The sequence below is a fragment of the Erpetoichthys calabaricus genome, chromosome 2, assembly GCF_900747795.2.
Source record: "Erpetoichthys calabaricus chromosome 2, fErpCal1.3, whole genome shotgun sequence".
NCBI classification, from domain to species: Eukaryota; Metazoa; Chordata; class Cladistia; order Polypteriformes; family Polypteridae; genus Erpetoichthys; species Erpetoichthys calabaricus.
The window spans coordinates 186784359-186791205 of NC_041395.2; positions in this window are offsets into that span (position 1 = coordinate 186784359).

Below are 6847 nucleotides of genomic sequence, written 5' to 3' on the forward strand. Positions count from 1 at the left end.
CTAAACAGTGTCATCTCCAGACAGAGGAGCAGCTTCAGCGACAGACTGCTGTCACTGTCCTGCTTCACTGACAGACTGAGGAGATCGTTCCTCCCCCAAACTATGTGACTCTTCAATTCCACCTGGAGGGGTAAACAATAACATTATTCAAAGTTATTGTCTGTTTTTACCTGCATTTTTATTACTCTTTAATTTAATATTGTTTTTTGTATCAGTATGCTGCTGCTGGAGTATATGAATTTCCCCTTGGGATTAATAAAGTATCTATCTATCTATCTATCTATCTATCTATCTATCTATCTATCTATCTATCTATCTATCTATCTATCTATCTATCTATCTATCTATCTTGACATTAAGCACTTCAGTTGATATAGTTAAACTATAATTCAGGTAGTTGCTGAGAATTAATTATTGTTCTTGTGGATTGCTGTGATTTCCTTTGTCTGATACATAGTGTCAAAGATATATTGTCATATATCAACTTTATATACATAAAAAGATTAGGTAAATCGTGCAACCTTTTTATGGAACGCTTAATTTTGTTCAAAACCGCACGTCATATAGTATACATCTATAAATATAATTTTTTCGTGTTCATTAGGAGAATACAACAATGATACTCTCATGTCAATTAAACCAATTTAACGTGTGTATGTCAAACATGTATGTGACCCCGACACTACAGAAGCACGCACCTGCGGCACAAGGGCCGTGACACTCGAGAGACTCTATAACCCAGCCAGAGCCGGTATGGGGAGAAGGAAAGCCGGGCGGACTCCAAGCCCGCCCGCTGTCAAAAAAGAAGCCGGGGTTGTCATGCCCCGAAGAGAGGCCACACGGGAGGGTTTGTCCAGAAGATGAGGTCCTTATAGATGCCAATGGCCAGGATCTGTGTCGGTGGCCTGGGGGCGCCAATCCACGGCGTGACGACAGTGTGAGTTCCAGTACGAGAAAGGTAGATCCGGCTCCCATTTTTTCTGCAGGACAACAGGCAGAGGGCGAGCGTGGTGGAGGAGCAAAGCCACTACCTCATGGCAGGTAAGGGGGTGGAGGATGGGTGTCTTCCCGCTGGTAAAGGAGTATAAGCGGGAGCAACGAACCTCCGCCCCAAGCCTGATGAAAACCAAAGGGCACTGGTGGCAAAGGAGCAGGAGCTGCAGGACTCACGGTCGGCAAGGTGGAACGAGATAAGTCCAAGTCCACCGCTGGCTGACGAAACTAACCTGTGTTTGGCTGTATGGGAGCTGGAGGAGCTTCTCCAACCTGTGCTGTCTTTATTTCGGGCTCTGGGACTGCTCCATGAGATGCTCGAGTGGCTGGTGAGGAATGTTGGCACACCCCTAAGGGCTATAACACAATGGCTGAGGAGGCACAACACTGGATTCTCCAGCCGTACTGACGCAGCAGTACAGGTGAGCAACTCCTGTACCGTAGAGTATATGGGAGGGGCGAGTGAAAGGGCGGAGGTATTGATTGGTTCCCTGCGCCGAGTAGCCGTGCCTCTGACATGTGACACTGCTGTGATGACGGATCGCGCGGCTGGGGCGGGACTGACTAAGATGCATGTCAGCAGCCGGCTGAGAAGTGCCGGCTGCCAAACGATCACATCCCACATGCCGGCGTCGGTCTCGCAGGCATCTAAAGGGGCACAGACGGCATGGGATCTCCCTTCTACCCATAAGGGGACCCAGGCTGTCATTGTGCACCAGAATAAGAGGAGACCCCGGAGAGGGAAGGGGTCTCCAAACAGTGCGCAGATTGAGTCCATCTGCTCGAAGGCATTGGAGGGCTGCGCTGTGGAGAGGCGGAACCACCAGCCACCCTCAGCTGGGCGGATGTCAGAGCAGTACTTCACGTCCTGTTTCCAATCCCGCAGGGATCATACCAGAGGGGAGCGGCATTACTATGACTGCAATCGCTGTGGACACAGCTGGTGGTGTCGTCCCTGGAGGACGCGGGCGTTGGGGCAACACCTCCCGGTCTTTTGATCTTTTCATTCCAGGACAGAGCCGTGGACCAAAGGATGCCAAATCCTCATCCTGGAGAAGACCAGCCCTCATGGAACAAGCCACTATGCCCCACGGTGCTCAGCTGAGAGAGGGGCACTGTGGCAGACAGCTAGGACCCATGCCCGGCCGGAACGCCCCTTTGACACTTCCCTATTTTCACAAGTACATCTCCAAATGGTATCTTATTTCAAACAAATAGTGACCTGTTCAAAACTGTTCTAGGGACAGAGAGGACTGTGGACGAGTATGTTAAGGAGGAAGAGAGTCTCAGCCAAGCAAAGGTGTAACCACCTGAGAGAACTATTTTGAAGAAAATGATAAAGTACATTTTTGGCAAGAAGATACCAGCCTCCTTACCTGGACATTTGAGAGATTCAAATGTCTTCATGCCACAGGAGAATATTTGCTTTGACTGTAAAGACAATATTGATCACAAAAAGTCCAAAAATTATTACATTGACCAGAGTCTTTGATAGTGAGTTTAGACTTTGCTCCCTATTTGGCTTGAAATTTCTAGAAGTGACATTTGAGTAATAAGTAATCTAACCCAAAACCTCCGACCAACAACACCACCACCAGAGCCTTTTACAAACAGTGGCCATCACATGGAATGATATACCGTTATCAGTAGTTCCTAATTATGATGACCATATCATTCTTGGCTTATATGTTTGCTTATATTTAAGGGCCTTACTTTTTTTTTTTTAGTTGGGTGCAGTTAACCAGATTTATAGGTAGTATACTTTGTATGTTCCTTTCAGACATACAATGTTTTGAGGCGAGTATTTGAGGCCATGGAGCAAGCCAGTGGGTTCACACTCCCAAATCATAACAGGCTCCTTCATGCATTCCCACACTTTGAGGCCCTTACTGCACATGTGTATGGGGTTTTTTGTGTAAAATATGGGAATAATCCCACTGTTGTTATAATGGACCCCCACAAAAAAGGAGTTTTTAACATACCTGGCAAGTGTATTGAGCTTGTAGTTCAAATGACTTCAGTGTGCTCTTTATAAAACATCTGTTTTCTTGTGTAATCGAATAGTAATAGATTAAATCAACATTTCACAACTCATTTTAATACATTCAGTTTTAGTTAGTGATTTGTTTGTATAACAGAGGTCAGACTTTTAAATGAAGTCATAAAGTTAAAGGTTAGAACAGTACAACCGTTTTCCTTGTGTAATAGCTGTAGCTATGATTTGTTATGTCTCATATACAGCAATGGCTTTGGATTAGTGAATACTTAGTTTCTGCTTTTTTAAGGATGATGCTGTGAAGCAGTTATGTAAGGAAAGAGGTTTGGACAATTCAGGCTCCAAAATGGACCTAATCCTCTGACTGCATGAGAAAATTAGAAACAGGAACGTGTACAGTATGATAAAATATTTGAAAAAAAATGGGGGGCATCAGGTATGTTCCTTTAAGATATACTGTATATAGACATTCCCAGCAATTACATATGTGACGTTTCATAGCTTCATTGTTCTGGACTTTTTGGGGAGATATTATCCTAGTGGTTTTTTTTTGTTGTTGTTTCTTGGCCAGTTTTAGACCATTGCTAGAAATGTATTACATGACGTGCCTTAATAAATAGGCATGTAAAACATTTTAAATGTTTGTGATTGGAAGACTGATAAAATATTTACAGATGCAACAATTTTGTTCACAAAATTGATTATTGAATTATTATTGAGATTATTGAAACAGTGATCTACAGTACATACACCATAAATTATTTACTGAAAAAAATCATCAGTTATTCTTAATGTTTTTGTGGTATAAACCTGTTTTCTTAAGTTGTATGGTCCTCTTGACCCTCTGTGAAGACAGTGCAAGCTGTCTGGTTGAAATATACTGTATTTGCTTTTTAAACATGTCAAGGTCAAATGCATGCTTGACACAGTTTAAACGTTATGATCTTGTGTTCATAATTTTTCATGGATGGACCTGTGCATTAATGTATGTACCTTTGCCTTGTTTAGGTGGATGGGCAGTAATAATGTGCCCATGTGATCTTATCTATAGTGTAAAGTTCTGTCTGCGAGCAGAGAGCTCAAGAAATTATACGGACTTGGTTTTATCTTGGAAATACATGCTCAACATTATAGCATACAATTTTTCTAGAGTTTTAGCAACACCCGGAAACGGAGAAGTTGCCTTTCAGTCCTCAGAGCAAAGATTATTGGAGCCGTCAGAAAACAATATAAAACTGGCAAAGGAAAAGAAACTGACTGTCAGTCTCCCTTGGTTTCAAGAAAGAAACAGAAAGCCAGATGTAGACAGTCATCCAGTCAGTGGGTCCACTGAGCATTATGTCTTATATGACATTTTGCATGAAGCTAACACAAAAGATGAATGGGATCCTCTCCAAAGAATTAACCTGGTACCAGAGCTTATGGGGTACTTAAACTGTCAAGTCACTGAGCAATTGTTTTAAAAAAAGGATTGGAACAATTACTTTTTAAATACGATGTCCCCAATAACATAGATTTTTGTCATAACGTTCCACTATAGATTATGAAAATAAACAAAAGAATAAAGACCTCATTAAGAGGGTTCAAAATAGACTGGGGCAAAGCAAAATTTCCTTTTCTGTAAATGGGAAAGTAGTTAATGTAAGTTCTTTTTACGTTTCCGATTAGGGGAGAGAGGAGGGTTTTGTCTCTGTTCCAGATTTTTGTGCTTTTATTTTTTATGTATTTTATTTATTTATTTATTTTTAAAGGTGAGGGTGCAGTAGCAGCAGCTCTGCCAGAACAGACAAGTGAGGTGCTTGATAGCAGCCCTAGTGTAATACCCACTAGTATTCCAACAGGTTAGTACTAAGTGGACAAATTGCAAAATGACATATAGGCCAAAATTGTCATTTTATGAGCTGATGATTCGCAACGTTCTCAGCAGTTAGTTCATATGTGAGGAAAGGCAAGCTGAAGTTGGATAATATCTGTGCAAACAGGGTGTCATGGAGCCAAAGCTTCTCACCATGTTAACTCACTTTGGAATATACCCACTTAAAATGTGTTTTCCAAAAACTGCTATGCTTTCAAAGTACTATAAAAATGTATGTCTTTTGTTTCTGTAAAGCTACATAAGGCCTTGCATGCCCAGAAGCCTCACAATGAGATCATTGTGCATATAAAAATGTTACCTTGAAACGGATGGATTTTATTACTTTGGGACTAAATGAAGAACTGGAGGCAACAGTAAGAACATAGTTTTCTTCCATGATTTATCATTGCTTTTTATTTTGTTTCACAAAATGTCATCCACCCTTTCATTGTTTCTTGTCTTTGACAGATTGCTAACTGCTGCATGTGGCTAATCTGTGACATTCAAACATTGTGGAGTTTTTTTTTCTTTTTTTAAGGGAGTGTTAGTACTTGAGTTAAACTTAAATTTGATTTATTAACATGAGAACTTATTTAGGTAAAGGATATGCAAGTTGTTGATGCATACTGTATGTAGTTGTAACATGGAAATCGTCTTTGAACCAAGATCCCTTTGTCTCCCTCCCAGTAAGTATCATTTAAAATTATTTTGTAATTGGTAACATTAAGTAAAATGTGCACTATTAACCTAAAGCAATATAAAGTCAGTGCTTAGATATTTCTTTTTTTTCCTATCCCAAAATTTACTGCAATGCAGCCAAATGTCAATCAAAGGATGGCCTTTTGCTTCCAGCTTTTACAATTGTTCAATTCTACTTTTGCATTTTAATTAACAATCAATTGTTATTGATTTTAAGCTTTGTTTACCATTTATTACCATTTATTTAGCTCTGCTTTCTGCTGTATGTTTGAGCCATGCTGCATGTTTGCGGGGAAACCTTCGAAAAATATACTTCTACAGGTATTGAGACCAAAAAAGAAAATAATATACTTTTTGGACTCCAAAAATTCCTTCGACTTCCAGGATAACAGCTATGTGGTGCTGTTGAGGTTACATTTTAGAATTATTTGGACTTGTCCCAGAGTTGGCAGTTCCAATTCTAAAAATATGTTTTTTTGCTTGTTTGCCATTTGTTTATTCAAATATTGTATTTCACAGTGAGAACTGTTTAAATTTTTATTTGTATATTTGGTTGACATGGTTCCTTCAGATTTCTTAATAAATGATTTCCTTAAAAGAGTGAGACACTTAATGCTCCCCTATATGTGAAATACAGTTTCTTTTGATTGTTAATACTAAAACCTGATTCACAATTTTTTTATATCTTCAGATGGCCCTCTTTATACTAATCATTTAGGTGCCCCCATGGTAAAATATTGAATGGCAGGTCATGCAATATATTAAAAAACCTTTCTAGTGACACACAGCCAAATGAATACACAAGACTAGACTGTGTATAGACCAAAAATATCACAACCATCTTAGAAATGCTTTTATAGTTATTGCATTGTGAACCAGGCTTTTGATAAAGTTCTGACTACAGTGATGCATAATATTATATTTTTTCCTTTTAATTTAGTCCCTTAAGTTTGGGTTCTTGAAGCTATAATATGCTGTCTGGCTTAATTGTTTTACCATGACCTCTGCAAAGTTTTATTACTGTCAACTTTAACAAAACATTTCTGAACTGAACTGCTTAATAAAGACTTTTACAGAATAGGCAATGTAGCATTAAATTTTATGTATCTGAGACTGACAGTTATGTTGTACACAGAACAGCTTTCAATTTAATTTCATTTATATTTTTAACTGTCAGCAAACTTGCTACAAGAATATCTCCTGGAAATTAGATTTGTTAAACTTGTAATTCGCTTGTAGTATCTGACTTTCACATGTAATGTATAGATATATATTTTTTCCCTGTTACTAGAATGTCCCAAGCA